This window comes from Microcaecilia unicolor, chromosome 2 (genome assembly GCF_901765095.1).
Source record: "Microcaecilia unicolor chromosome 2, aMicUni1.1, whole genome shotgun sequence".
NCBI classification, from domain to species: Eukaryota; Metazoa; Chordata; class Amphibia; order Gymnophiona; family Siphonopidae; genus Microcaecilia; species Microcaecilia unicolor.
In genome coordinates this window covers 80,196,512-80,210,358 of record NC_044032.1, presented here as the reverse complement: position 1 = coordinate 80,210,358, position 13,847 = coordinate 80,196,512, and positions in this window count along the sequence as shown.

Below are 13,847 nucleotides of genomic sequence, written 5' to 3'. Positions count from 1 at the left end.
GCAGAGGGAAAATAAGTATTTGATCCCCCACCAACCAGTAAGAGATCTGGCCCCTACAGACCAGGTAGATGCTCCAAATCAACCTCGTTACCCTGCATGACAGACAGCTGTCGGCAATGGTCACCTGTATGAAAGACACCTGTCCACAGACTCAGTGAATCAGTCAGACTCTAACCTCTACAAAATGGCCAAGAGCAAGGAGCTGTCTAAGGATGTCAGGGACAAGATCATACACCTGCACAAGGGCTGGAATGGGCTACAAAACCATCAGTAAGACGCTGGGCGAGAAGGAGACAACTGTTGGTGGCCATAGTAAGAAAATGGAAGAAGTACAAATGACTGTCAATCGACAAAGATCTGGGGCTCCACGCAAAATCTCACCTCGTGGGGTATCCTTGATCATGAGGAAGGTTAGAAATCAGCCTACAACTACAAGGGGGGAACTTGTCAATGATCTCAAGGCAGCTGGGACCACTGTCACCACGAAAACCATTGGTAACACATTACGACATAACGGATTGCAATCCTGCAGTGCCCGCAAGGTCCCCCTGCTCCGGAAGGCACATGTGACGGCCCGTCTGAAGTTTGCCAGTGAACACCTGGATGATGCCGAGAGTGATTGGGAGAAGGTGCTGTGGTCAGATGAGACAAAAATTGAGCTCTTTGGCATGAACTCAACTCGCCGTGTTTGGAGGAAGAGAAATGCTGCCTATGACCCAAAGAACACCGTCCCCACTGTCAAGCATGGAGGTGGAAATGTTATGTTTTGGGGGTGTTTCTCTGCTAGGGCACAGGACTACTTCACCGCATCAATGGGAGAATGGATGGGGCCATGTACCGTACAATTCTGAGTGACAACCTCCTTCCCTCCGCCAGGGCCTTAAAAATGGGTCGTGGCTGGGTCTTCCAGCACGACAATGACCCAAAACATACAGCCAAGGCAACAAAGGAGTGGCTCAGGAAGAAGCACATTAGGGTCATGGAGTGGCCTAGCCAGTCACCAGACCTTAATCCCATTGAAAACTTATGGAGGGAGCTGAAGCTGCGAGTTGCCAAGCGACAGCCCAGAACTCTTAATGATTTAGAGATGATCTGCAAAGAGGAGTGGACCAAACTTCCTCCTGACATGTGTGCAAACCTCATCATCAACTACAGAAGACGTCTGACCGCTGTGCTTGCCAACAAGGGTTTTGCCACCAAGTATTAGGTCTTGTTTGCCAGAGGGATTAAATACTTATTTCCCTCTGCAGAATGCAAATAAATTCATATACTTTCCACAATGTGATTTTCCGGATTTAATTTGTGATGTGCTATCTCTCACTGTTACCAATAACCTACCCTTCAATTATGGGCTGCTCATGTCTTTGTCAGTGGGCAAACTTACAAAATCAGCAAGGGATCAAATACTTATTTCCCCCACTGTATGTAGTAGATAATTATAAAATGTGTGTGTATTTATATATATAATCTGCCAATATGTAAATCAATTTATTGAACAATATAATGACGGAAAAAAAATGCCAACAATGTTGCAAGCATGCATGTATAGCAAAATCTTAAAACTAATACAGTGAAGCAGACCTATACAAGCAAAGGCTGTGAAACTCATTGAGATCAAAAGGTCATGATATGGTGCTTTTCAAACTGACTCATATTTTTATTTTAAATATCGAACATATAAATGGCAAGTGACCGACTCACCTGCAAATGCGCAGTAGAGACTTCCCTCTCTGTCCCGCCCTCGCGTCAAGACGTGATGACGTCAGAGGGCGGAACAGAGAGGGAAACTGAGTCTGACACTGCCGCTGGAGCCTGGAAACGAACATCGCAGCGCACCCTCCCCCTCATCCCCGCCGCCGCCGCTCCCGTCCCCCTCCATATCATGCCCCCTGCACTGACCTGACAGCGCCTCTCACCTCCATGTGGAAGCACTGCAGGCAGCAGGAGAGCGATCTGCTGCTGCCTGCAGCGCTTTCACACGGAGGTGAGAGGCGCTGTCAGGTCAGTGCAGGGGGCCTGGCACGGAGGGGGGAGGGAGCGGCGGCGGCGAGGAGGGTAGCTGGACATGGGGTGAGAGCAGGGCAGAGAGGAGGGTTGCTGGACATGGGGGGAGGGCAGGGTTGGCGGACTAGGGGGGAGGGGGGAGGCCAAAGGAAAGAGGAGGGTTGCTGGATATGGGGGGAGGGCAGGGGAGAGAGCAGGGTTGCTGGACATGGATCGGGGGGAGGGCAGGGGAGAGAGGAGGTTTGCTGCACATGGATGGATGGAGGTGAGAATTATTACATTTTGCAAAACACAGATCTCGCCTGTTTTAACGGGCTTAACGGCTAGTGTATATATAAAATAAATAAGACAGAATACTCTGAAGTGGTATATGACCTTAAGCCACTATCTGTAACAGAAGGGACCCCATTGTCATCTCTCCCTCAGCAGCAGAAGAAAAACTTGTCAACCCCTCGCAGTAGGCTCTGAGCTTATGGGAGTAAGAGTTTGCACAAATTGTACTATTTCCTTGTGGCATTCTGAAGCCTACTTTAGGTGAAAAGGCAAGGAAAGCATTGTTATTGCACAGCTTTTTAATGCAGTTTGGTTGGATGTGTTTACTGTTAGGTGAGGATGCAATTGTTTGGTATTAAATAGGAAAGCATTCTGCCCTGGATTCTATATATGGTGCCCAAAGTTGTGCATGCAAGTTAATGAGCCCTTAACTAGCAATAATTGGACTCTAAACTATTATTGCAGTTAATCTGCATCAATTAGAATCTGAATGTGCACATGCCTAACTCTTATAGCACATATCTGAAAAAATTGCATGTGGAGTTACAGGATACTGCCTTACAGTGCCTAATTTGTGTGTCTGCATTTACACCAAGTGTTAGCAGGCTTAAGTCCGGCACCTATAAGTTAAGCATGTGATCCACACTAAATGCTATTCTATATAGGGTGCATGCCCTTTATAGAACAGCGCTTGGTGCTGAAATTTTTTCAGCACCCAGGTTTATGTGCCATTTATAGAATGTTTAGTCAGAACTGTTTTACAATATATGCTTGTTATATTACTACCATGTCCTATCACTATCATGTTACCAAACATCCTGCTGAAATACTAATTATCTATTTTCTAATATACTTCCACTATTCATGATGTATTGTAAGCAACATTGAGCCTGCAAAGAGGTGGGAAAATGTGGGATACAAATGCAATAAATAAATAAATAAATAAATAAATAAATAAATGCATTGTATCTAAACACTCTCTATCCCGTGATAGGTTTGCCAGGTTAGCAGTGGTTTTTTTTCCATTTTGCTCTTCCTGGTATGGTTGTATTATTTTCTTTAAAATAATTAATAGATCTTTTGAAAACCCCTGGGGGGGGGGGGCCAGAGGAAACCAAAAAATATAATACTGATAATTAAGGGGGGGGGGGAGGAGGAATGAAGAAGATAGCAGTGGTATACAACCAGAGTTTGAGAGAGACTAGAGAGTGATAGAGTGTGGGGAAGGGAGGGTTGATTGTGGCCCAGGCATGGGATGACAATTAGCTCTAAAACACTTTGGAGCCAAAGTAGCCCTTGTTTAAAATTAGTGACAGAATTTAAAAAATGCTTGGGATAAACATAGATAATCACTATACGGAATCCAATTAAAGCAAAATTTAAATGGCCTCATAATTAGAGTGAACTTTGATGGTAGCTTCAGAGGTTTGGAAGTAAGAAATGTCAGGCAGACTTCTACAGTCTGACTCCTACAACAGGCAAAAACAAATCAGGATCAAGGCTGGAATGAGCTCTGAAGGCAACTCCAGTAGTTATAAGTACATAAGTACATAAGTAGTGCCATACTGGGAAAGACCAAAGGTCCATCTAGCCCAGCATCCTGTCACCGACAGTGGCCAATCCAGGTCAAGGGCACCTGGCACGCTCCCCAAACGTAAAAACATTCCAGACAAGTTATACCTAAAAATGCGGAATTTTTCCAAGTCCATTTAATAGCGGTCTATGGACTTGTCCTTTAGGAATCTATCTAACCCCTTTTAAACTCCGTCAAGCTAACCGCCCGTACCACGTTCTCCGGCAACGAATTCCAGAGTCTAATTACACGTTGGGTGAAGAAAACTTTTCTCCGATTCGTTTTAAATTTACCACACTGTAGCTTCAACTCATGCCCTCTAGTCCTAGTATTTTTGGATAGCGTGAACAGTCCCTTCACATCCACCCGATCCATTCCACTCATTATTTTATACACTTCTATCATATCTCCCCTCAGCCGTCTCTTCTCCAAGCTGAAAAGCCCTAGCCTTCTCAGCCTCTCTTCATAGGAAAGTCGTCCCATCCCCACTATCATTTTCGTCGCCCTTCGCTGTACCTTTCCAATTCTACTATATCTTTTTTGAGATACGGAGACCAGTACTGAACACAATACTCCAGGTGCGGTCGCACCATGGAGCGATACAACGGCATTATAACATCCGCACACCTGGACTCCATACCCTTCCTAATAACACCCAACATTCTATTCGCTTTCCTAGCCGCAGCAGCACACTGAGCAGAAGGTTTCAGCGTATCATCGACGACGACACCCAGATCCCTTTCTTGATCCGTAACTCCTAACGCGGAGTAGTTGGGAAGTAGGACTTGGGCCGGGCAGATTTCTAGTGGCCCAAAACTGGCAGGGAGAGACAGAGATTAAAGTATACCAGTGTTTAATCATGAAGAAGTAGAATCAGTGTATACAGCCAGATTCAACTCTAGCCTCCTTGTTGGGCAGACTGGATAGAGTAGAACGTGCAGGTCTTTACCTGCTGACATTTATGTTTAGTGAAGACCCCGGCCTTAAGCTGTATTCCTGATTTGTAGATTTTTTTTTAAATGCTGGTGCTTTTATCCTGCCAAAAGTGGCAGCAGGTGAGGGTTGCACCACTACTCCAAGAACCTCAAGCATATAAGCCCACTTTGGCTGCCCTGGACTTGGGCCTCAAGATGCAAATCTGTTACACATGTATAAGCATTGAGGGATGTGTTCAGAGACCTGTGCTTCCTACTGCTTTAGGTGTAGCTGTTGGAGGGGTGAGAGGATAGTTAACTTGATCCCTGTCAGCATAGTTTTGATGGTAGTAGCAAAAGTAGCCTCTCAGGTCTTCTTGGCAGAAAATTCTGCCCAAGACATTGCCAGAGTAACCCAAATAAAACGTAGCTGCTTCCCACTAGGAGGTTGGTGCTTAGCCAACTTGTCTACAGCAGACAAGTTCCCATGGGTGCTCTATAAAGCGCATTGGGACCTACTGAGGTGAATTTCTGGACTGTGGTTCTGCTGCTCTTTCACAGGGCCTTATGAAACAATGCTGCAACTAAGATGAGCACTTTCTGTTTCATGGTACTAAGACCAGCGGGTACTGTTATCTGAACCCCAAGGGTAGTGGTGTTTTCATTAGAATGATAAAACCTGCATGTATCACTTTCAGCCTTCTAGGCTAGTGTCCTTAGCATATCAAGTTCTTTCTTCTCCTAGAACAATCCAATGGTACTTAAGGCCCTTGTGGCTCTTTGGATCAGGCCCTTTCTATACTAGAAAATGTGTACAATGTTGCAGTATAATCTAGAGTCTATAGTTCGTAATGTAATACATAAAAAATCAGGACTCTAGAATGTAAATTCTCAAAGAATGTGCTTAAATGTGGAGAAAAACCCTCAGAAACCTGGAATTAAATTGTCTCAGGTTTAGGGCGTGGTTACTAATATTTGAGTAACTCACGCCTGGATTCTATCATCGGGAAAAAAAAACTCCACTTAATATTATTGATTATTTGCAGCTTATATGTCTGTCTGCTTATAATGTCTTGTTCTAAACAGTTCGTGTCTTGTTCTAAACAGTTGCCTCTTGATATTAGCTTACAGCAATACTTTAACAAATATGAATGTAAAAAGGCACTCTTATCTTAATGTCCAACGGGGGCCGCTGCCGTTTCTCCTTACAACAAGGCTTCCTCAGGGACCGAGTGTTAAATCACGATGCTGTAATCAGCTAAGCGGAGCACCATTTTGAAATAAGCTGCAAATAATCAATAAATATTTAAGTGGAGTTTTTTTTTCCCCGATGATAGAATCCAGGCGTGAGTTACTCAAATATTAGTAACCCCGCCCTAAACCTGAGACAATTTAATTCCAGGTTTCTGAGGGTTTTTCTCCACATTTAAGCACATTCTTTGAGAACTTACATTCTAGAGTCCTTTCTATACTAGCCCTCCCTGTCTGGCTGAGCAGTTATTCTAGGGCAGTATCTGTTCTCTAGTCTAGTTCCTTCTTGTAGCAGCACCTTGTATTACATGTAGCATCAGTAAGGAGATCACAGAAACAACCTCAAAAGGTTTGGTTTATTTTATTTATTTATACATTGGTTTGTTTGTTTTTTGAAATAGTATAGATGCAAAGTTTTAAATCACAAAGGTACAAAATGTAGGTCATATTTAAAGACCTTTTAACACCGAAATACTGATAATGGGAAACAAGTGCTCACATTGTGCTATTATAAAAAAAAAAAAAAAAAAAACTAGTGGAACCATGCCCGTTTCCTCAACAATGAAATGGGCCCTAGGAAGGCTGTCATGTAAGCTTTTTTTTTTTTTTCTCTCTCCCCTGCCCTCCATGTCTGTCAATTCTCCTCTGCCCTGCCCTCCACTTCCTCCCTCCCTGCGATGTCCAGCGATTCTCTCCTCCCCTCGATTTGTACCTGAACGTTACTCTGGCTGGCTGGCGCTGGCTTCCATTCCATTCGTAACATTCCTCCTGACGTCAGCTCGCCTCCAGCGTTCCCTTCCATCTCACTGTTCCACCCTCTGACAGTATTACGTCTTGATGCGAGAGCGGGACAGTGAGGGGGAAGGGAACGCTGGAGGCTGGCTGACATCAGGAGATGTTACGAACCCAGGCAGCCAGACATGGAACGTTGGAGGTGCAAATTATTATATAGGATGCATACATAGTAGTACCTAATTTCAGTTTTGTGTAATGCCACAGACCCAGTTGTCTAACCTTCCCCTCACAGCTTCATGAGCAGGGGATTCTCTGTGCTTACACCTGACCTTAGTAAGACTTTTCTGTCTTCACTCATATTAAACCATATCTTCTGCTGCTTACTGGAGCTTAACCACCTACTTTCACAGCAGAAGCAGTTTACTCATTTGTAGGTAATGAGTCCAGTATTTCCTTCCCCAAGCTTATAGTTTTCCATTTATCGGAAGTGTCCCTGAAAGGGAATTTAGGACCGCTCTCCTGTGATTCTGCAATATAGGGTGCTCCAATCCCCAACCATTAAACTCTCCCATCATTAACATATGACCACAATGTCAATTTGATTTCTATGCAGCCCTTCTGCCTGTGGCAGAAAATGTATATAGATACAGTTTTTGGATACAATTAGTGGCATTTCTTTCCCTAATTTCTGGAACCCCTCTGGTACTACGATGACTTAGTTTTCTAGCCCCTGTTTACTACCCCATTTACTTCATTCTGCAATGCCATATGAAACACAAATTATCTTTAGTCTACAAAAACTCCTGTTCTTTTTTTTTTTATGCTGTTTGCAAACAAAATGAACAGCTCTAAAACATCTACAATCAAAAAGCTAAACAATCCTAGGACATGATAGCAGACATTCCAACAAGCAATTTTTCTGTAATTATCTTGTAATTGTATATATTCAGGCTGTAACAATGCATCACAGAACAGCTGAAAGTGAGAATGGGCCTAGTGGGTAGAACCATGGGCTTAGAAACATGGTTCAAATTTGACTTCTGCTACTATGACCTTGGGCACATTGCTTTCTTTCAATGTCTCGAGTACCAATTAAGCTGTAAGCTCTTGGGGGCAGGAGCATATTGTACTTTAATATTGCTACTGTATAGTACTGCACACTTCCTTACAAATAAGGAACGGTCCAGTACTAGTGTGTCTTTGAGCCTACATGTTGAAGTAGAAAAGTGAGACTAGTAGTTCAGAGTCACTCTCTCCCTACTTATATTTTTTTCCACATGCATCAGGTTGTCCAGCAAAGATGTTATTTCTGAACTACAAATGTGGTGTGCTTTTCTTTAAGCTAGGACTTACCTTAGACATCTTAAGTGCTTAAAGACTGTATTCCCCTCCCCCCCTTACAAAGAATTCTAGGAAGAATCAGAAACCAGCCTGCCCTATCTATCCCAATCATGTCCCTCAATGCTATTAGGCAGAGTAAACTGGCTGCATAATGAAAAGTGTACTCTTTGTCCAAAACAAAAAGTGAATCATTTACTAACAGTTAGCATGCCAACATCATTATTGCACATTATCTGCTGTACGGCCCGTGTATAAAATGGATCTTGCAAAAGGTAACATGTAATAAAGACATTTTAGGGGGTCATTTACTAATCGCATGGCCTAAACCCCACATTCTCTAAAATTATTCACAACCACCCCCCCCCCCCTTTCGTCAGATCTACTGGCATATTTTCCCTTTTCCTACTCTTGAAACCTTTTAGCTTTATTAAGTATTCAGGTTGCATGCCTCCCTGGCTGGGGCTGCACCTCCCATCCCCACTTCACAGCTCCTGCCCGCCAACTCCCTCTTGGCTGTCTTCAATCCTTAATCCTGAGCCCGTCTCTTTGCTTTCATCCTCCTGAGACTCTTAACCCCATTTCCCTGGCCTTCTTGAAAGACGTTCTCAAAGATATGAACCCAGCCACTTTGGCACTCAAGCCCTGGCCAGCTCACCTTTTCAAGAGCCTCAAATCCTACCTTTATTCTTCCCTCTCCTGCAAGGCAGTCTCACTTTGAGCAATGTACCAAGATCTTGGAAGCACGCTTTGGTCACACCTCTTGAAGCCCACTCTGGATCCTTGGCCCATATCAAGCTTTCCATTTTTCTCTAAAATTCTAGAGAGCATTATTCATGGCCAGCTTTTTCCATTTGATAATCACTTTGCACCCTTATCAAGCAGGATTCAGGAAGGGTCATAGCACTGAAACCTTACTTGCTGCATTTCTTGATACCATCAGAACTTCATTAGAAAAAGAACTTTTTATTTTATGGCCCCATTTTGTTGGACTAACATCCCTAGAAATTAGGACTGAACGGTCATTTAAGAATTGTAAGGTTAGGCTAAAAAACCTTCTTTGTAATAAAACAGGTGCCCTTTGCAGCAAGGGATATAGTGATGTGATTGATCTTGATATGCTTGTGTTCTTTCCTATCACTTGATGGCATTATTTTCTTTCTTGTATTGATTTTAATAATTTATGTACATGGCTTTGATTTACCTTGTTAAAAATGTGATCAAGAGTTTTAATAAACATAGACAATTTAATCTCTGTGGTTGTTGTGTCACTTGACCTGGTAACCATAACCTTTTTCTCTGCCTGTTGAATATTGGCCTTTCAGGCACTGTCCTTAACTGATTCCGAAGTTACTTTAACGAAAGTACAATCCAGCTGGTCCACCATTCTTCCCGCTCGCCTATCTTTCCCCTTCAGTCTGGTGTCCATGGATCCATACTGGTCCCGTTCCTGTCTGATCCAATCCATAATTGTGTTCCTTTTTGTTATGTGGAGGATATTCAGATTGTTTCTGTATTAAAACATGGCCACCCACTTTTTCAGATATTTCACACCGTCTTCCTGAGAGCTTGTGTGATTCGTAAGGCACTGCCTGTTCCTTAACACCAATAATGTGAGGCAATCCATTTTCCCACTCCTTATACTGTGGCCCTCTCCCTTTCTGATACTCCATTAAAATCTTGGAGTCATCTTTGACCATCAGTTTACCTTCAATCCACATATCAACGTTGTCCTTTGGCCCTTCACTGAATCCATTCTCCTGTCCTCTTCTATTACTACTACTTGACTACTGCAATTACCTGTAAATTGCTTTAGCTCGTTCAGTCTACTGTGATTTGTCTCCTTTATAAATGCCAAGCCTTTGATACCATTACTCCTCTCCTTCAATCGAACAATAGTTACCTGTATCAGCGAGTATAAGTTCAAAACTCATGTTTGTCTTCAAGGGACATCACCATCTGCTCCCGATTACGTCCACCATCTACTCATCTCTTATGCCCCCCCCCTCCAGGTCACTTTGCTTCACCACATCTGGTCAACTTGCACGGTAATGTCCAGGTGGATAAAGTAGCAGGAGTGCCTCTGCTTTTTAGCTATGGTGGTTCCAAACTTTGGAACACACTCCTGCTGCATCTCTGGTTGGAACTTTCCTACCACCAAATTTAAAGATGCCCTTAAAACCTTTGTACTCAAGCTTTTCTGAGACTACATAACTTTCTTCCTCACTTCCTGTTTCTGTAAATTTTACTAAGATTTGTAAACTAAACAAAAGTGAACTCTGACCTTTGCAGAACAAACTACATACTGTTGGTGTTGGTTCAAAGAAGAGAACATTGCCTAATAGCATCAGTTGTTTTGCCATTCACCACTGCTTGGTTTAAGGGGGTTCATCTTTTAAACTGCATCCTAGAACCTGGCAGGGCTTCAAGAGTTGTTTAAAATTTTTTTTTTTTTAAAGCCACGGTCCCTTACAAGCATTTCTGACGTCCTGAGGCGCTCAATCATCAGACCTGTCCAATTGTGTGAAGGATTAAAAAAAAAAAAACTTTGTAGATTAAAAATATAAATTATTCTCACTGGTCATTCAGAACAGCAGAATTAAGATAACTGTGCATATTTGAAAGCCTACAAGGTGAAGAAAAAGTTAATTCTATGTGCATGGCATACCACCATATTTGTAGGGTGGAACTATGAAAAACTTGTCTTCACACTTGGACTGTGGATAGTGAACATATTCCAATTTTCAAAAAAAGAGATCCAGCAGTGATCCAACTAACTACAGACTAGTTAACCTGAGCGCAATACAGGGTAAATGCTGAAAGCTGTAAACAAAACATACTGTCATACAGAAAGTCACACCTTACTAATCTATTTGAATTTTTTGAAGGTGTAAACAAACATCTGTTGATATAGGAGAAGCAGCTGAAGTTCCTTCTGAAAGGCTGCTTAGGAAATTAAATCATAGGCCAATGGGCCAGGAGGCGATATCTTACTGTGGGATGATTGTACATGACGATCTTAAGGTGGCCAAACAGATAGAAAAGGTGACAGCAAAATTCAGAAGGATGCTTGGGTTAACAGGGAAGAATAGCCAGCAAAAGTGATCATCAGTTTTTAAAAAACTGTTTAAACACAAGGCTCCCTGTCCCTCATCCACCTAGCTCTCGCTGTCTCTCACCTAACCCACCCTCATCCTGTTAGACTGTCACTGAAATGCTTTGAAGTTTCACTTATATATAACTGTCATCTACCAACATTTGCTTATTTCCAATGTGACAAAGAAGTGCTACCTTTGAAAGCTAATCAAAAAATGTATTAAGTTATGTCCAATAAATAAAGGTATCATCTTTATTTTCTTTTCCATGTTTTATTTTATTTCTATTGATTACCTTTAAAAGTGGACTAACACGGCTACCACATCTTTCTACCTAAAAAAACCCCGCAAGTCCTAAAAAAAAAAAAAAAAAAAAGGCCTAAACTCATGGGAAATAAGCAAGGTTGGCAACACTGGTGCACAGCCTGTGCACTGCAAACGTATTCTCTCACCCAAGGAGGTTAGATTGTGAACAGGAGACGATATGAGACTAGTCCATTATATGAGTTGAAGCAGTAGGCAGAGTCATAAGTACACCCAAAACAATAGTAATGGTACTGAAAGCAATAGAAATGATTAGAAATAATGGACTGCCTATGTGTTATCTATCTATAAAGAGTCAAAAGCTGTTCCAGTTGGATAAGCAGTGCCTTAAAAATGTGGAGGACAATATATATATATATATATATATATATATATATATATATATATATATATACACACACACTAGTAGAAGAGGCCCGTTTCTGTGTGAAATGAAACGGGCGCTAGCAAGGGCTCCCTCCCCCTCACCCCCCAGGGAATTCCCTGCACCCCTGTCTTTGGAGTTCCACACCCCCGTTCGTCCGTCCCTCTATGTCCTCTGCGTTCCAGGCCCCCCTCCCCTTCGAGTTTCAGGACCCCACCTCCCGTTCGAGTTACAGGCCCCGCACCTCCCCCCCTCTCTTGTCCCAAGCCCCCCCTCCCCCCCCATCTCTCGTTGCATGCCCTCCGAGTTCCATGTACCCAATGTCGTTCGAATTCCGCAACCCTGCGGTTCCCTCCCTCTCTCTCTGGCTTCCGAGTGCAAGCAGGACGTGTGCTGCTGTCCCTCCCCTTCGTAATTGCCGGCTGTTTAAAACTTTTTACCTCCTGCTCCGCCGGCAACAGTGAAGTCCAGGACGCACGGACGCACTTCAAACTGCTTCATTTTTGCTTCTGTTTCAGCTGTGCCTGTGGTCCCGCCCTTCCACAAACAGGAAATGAGGGCGGGACCAGAGGCACAGCTGAAACAGAAGAGAAAGAGAAGGCAGTATGAAGCGGCATCCGCATGTGCTGGACTTCACTGTTGCCGGCGGAGCAGGAGGTAAAAAGTTTTAAAGAACAGCCGACACTTACGAAGGGCAGGGGCAGCTGCACATGTCCTGCTTGCACGCGGAGGCCACAGGGAGGGAGGGAGGCGCTGGGCAATGGAGATCGGAGGGGGGGTGCGGAACTCGGACGGGATTGGCGCCGTCGGTCGGGAGTGGGCCCGTGGAACTCAGACGGACGGGAGTGGGAGGAAGGAAGGAGGGAGGTAGGGGGCCATGGAACTTGGGGGGGGGGGCGCAATTCTTTACTCACCTCCGTTGGCTGGTGCTGGGTTCCCTTCCCTCTCACTTCCCATTGGTCCGCCCTGTGACGTCATCCCCAGGGCGGACTAATGGGAACTGTGTTACAAACCCAGGCATCCAGATGGAGGTGCAAATTTTATATAGGATATATATATTTTTTTTTTTTTTTACTTAACAGCTTTTTAATTTATTTGAAAGCGTCCCATTTGTAGATATAAATATCATGAAATCAAAACTGAATATCACTAAAACAGCTTCAAAAATTACTGTAGCTGGTGGAAACAGCACAAATAAAGGCTGCATTTTGTGCTAATTTTTCTGCATAATACAGTAATGTATGGCCAAATTTCAGTGAGGATATCCTGCGTACTGATAGGTTCATCTTAACTGCTGTTGTAATCTGCTTTGGAAAGCCTGGTGTTATAAAGATTGGAAGTAAAATTAAACTCTCTATTGGGGCACATGGAGAATTACATCTTCCAGTCATCTCTTTTGTACAAATGGATTATTCTGTTTTCAGCATGTTTCAGGGACAAGTGGTTTTCATACGTCAAAATAATTGTTTTCTCTCATTTGTTTAAACATAACAAATGGGTTATAAGCCCCTAACAAAGCCCATTGGTTTTCTTATATTTTGTTCTTGTGATGACTTATACTTTACCAAAACTAGAAATACAGTGAGATGGAATAATAGAATTCAGAAACATACAAAACGTATTAATTAGCTTTATAATTGTGTTCGCATTTGGGTAATAACTGAGAAAATGCTGTTGAAAACTGCCTTGAAGAAATAAATATTTATCACAACTGGAAAATGCTGTCATATTTCGCCTGACTCTGGACTTCTGCATGAAAGTAGTCCTGCCATCATTATTTAATATCTTTCTTTACAACAGTAGTAATAAACAATATTACGTGCATTTTTATAATATACCATTGCATTCCACAAACCATCTTTCTCTTTTGATCTAGGCATAGGAAAAAAAATGTTTTTAAATGCTCCCTGGTTTTAACCTAATTCATGTTTAATGTGGGATATATAACCATAAATAAGTAAACAAATAGATAGAAA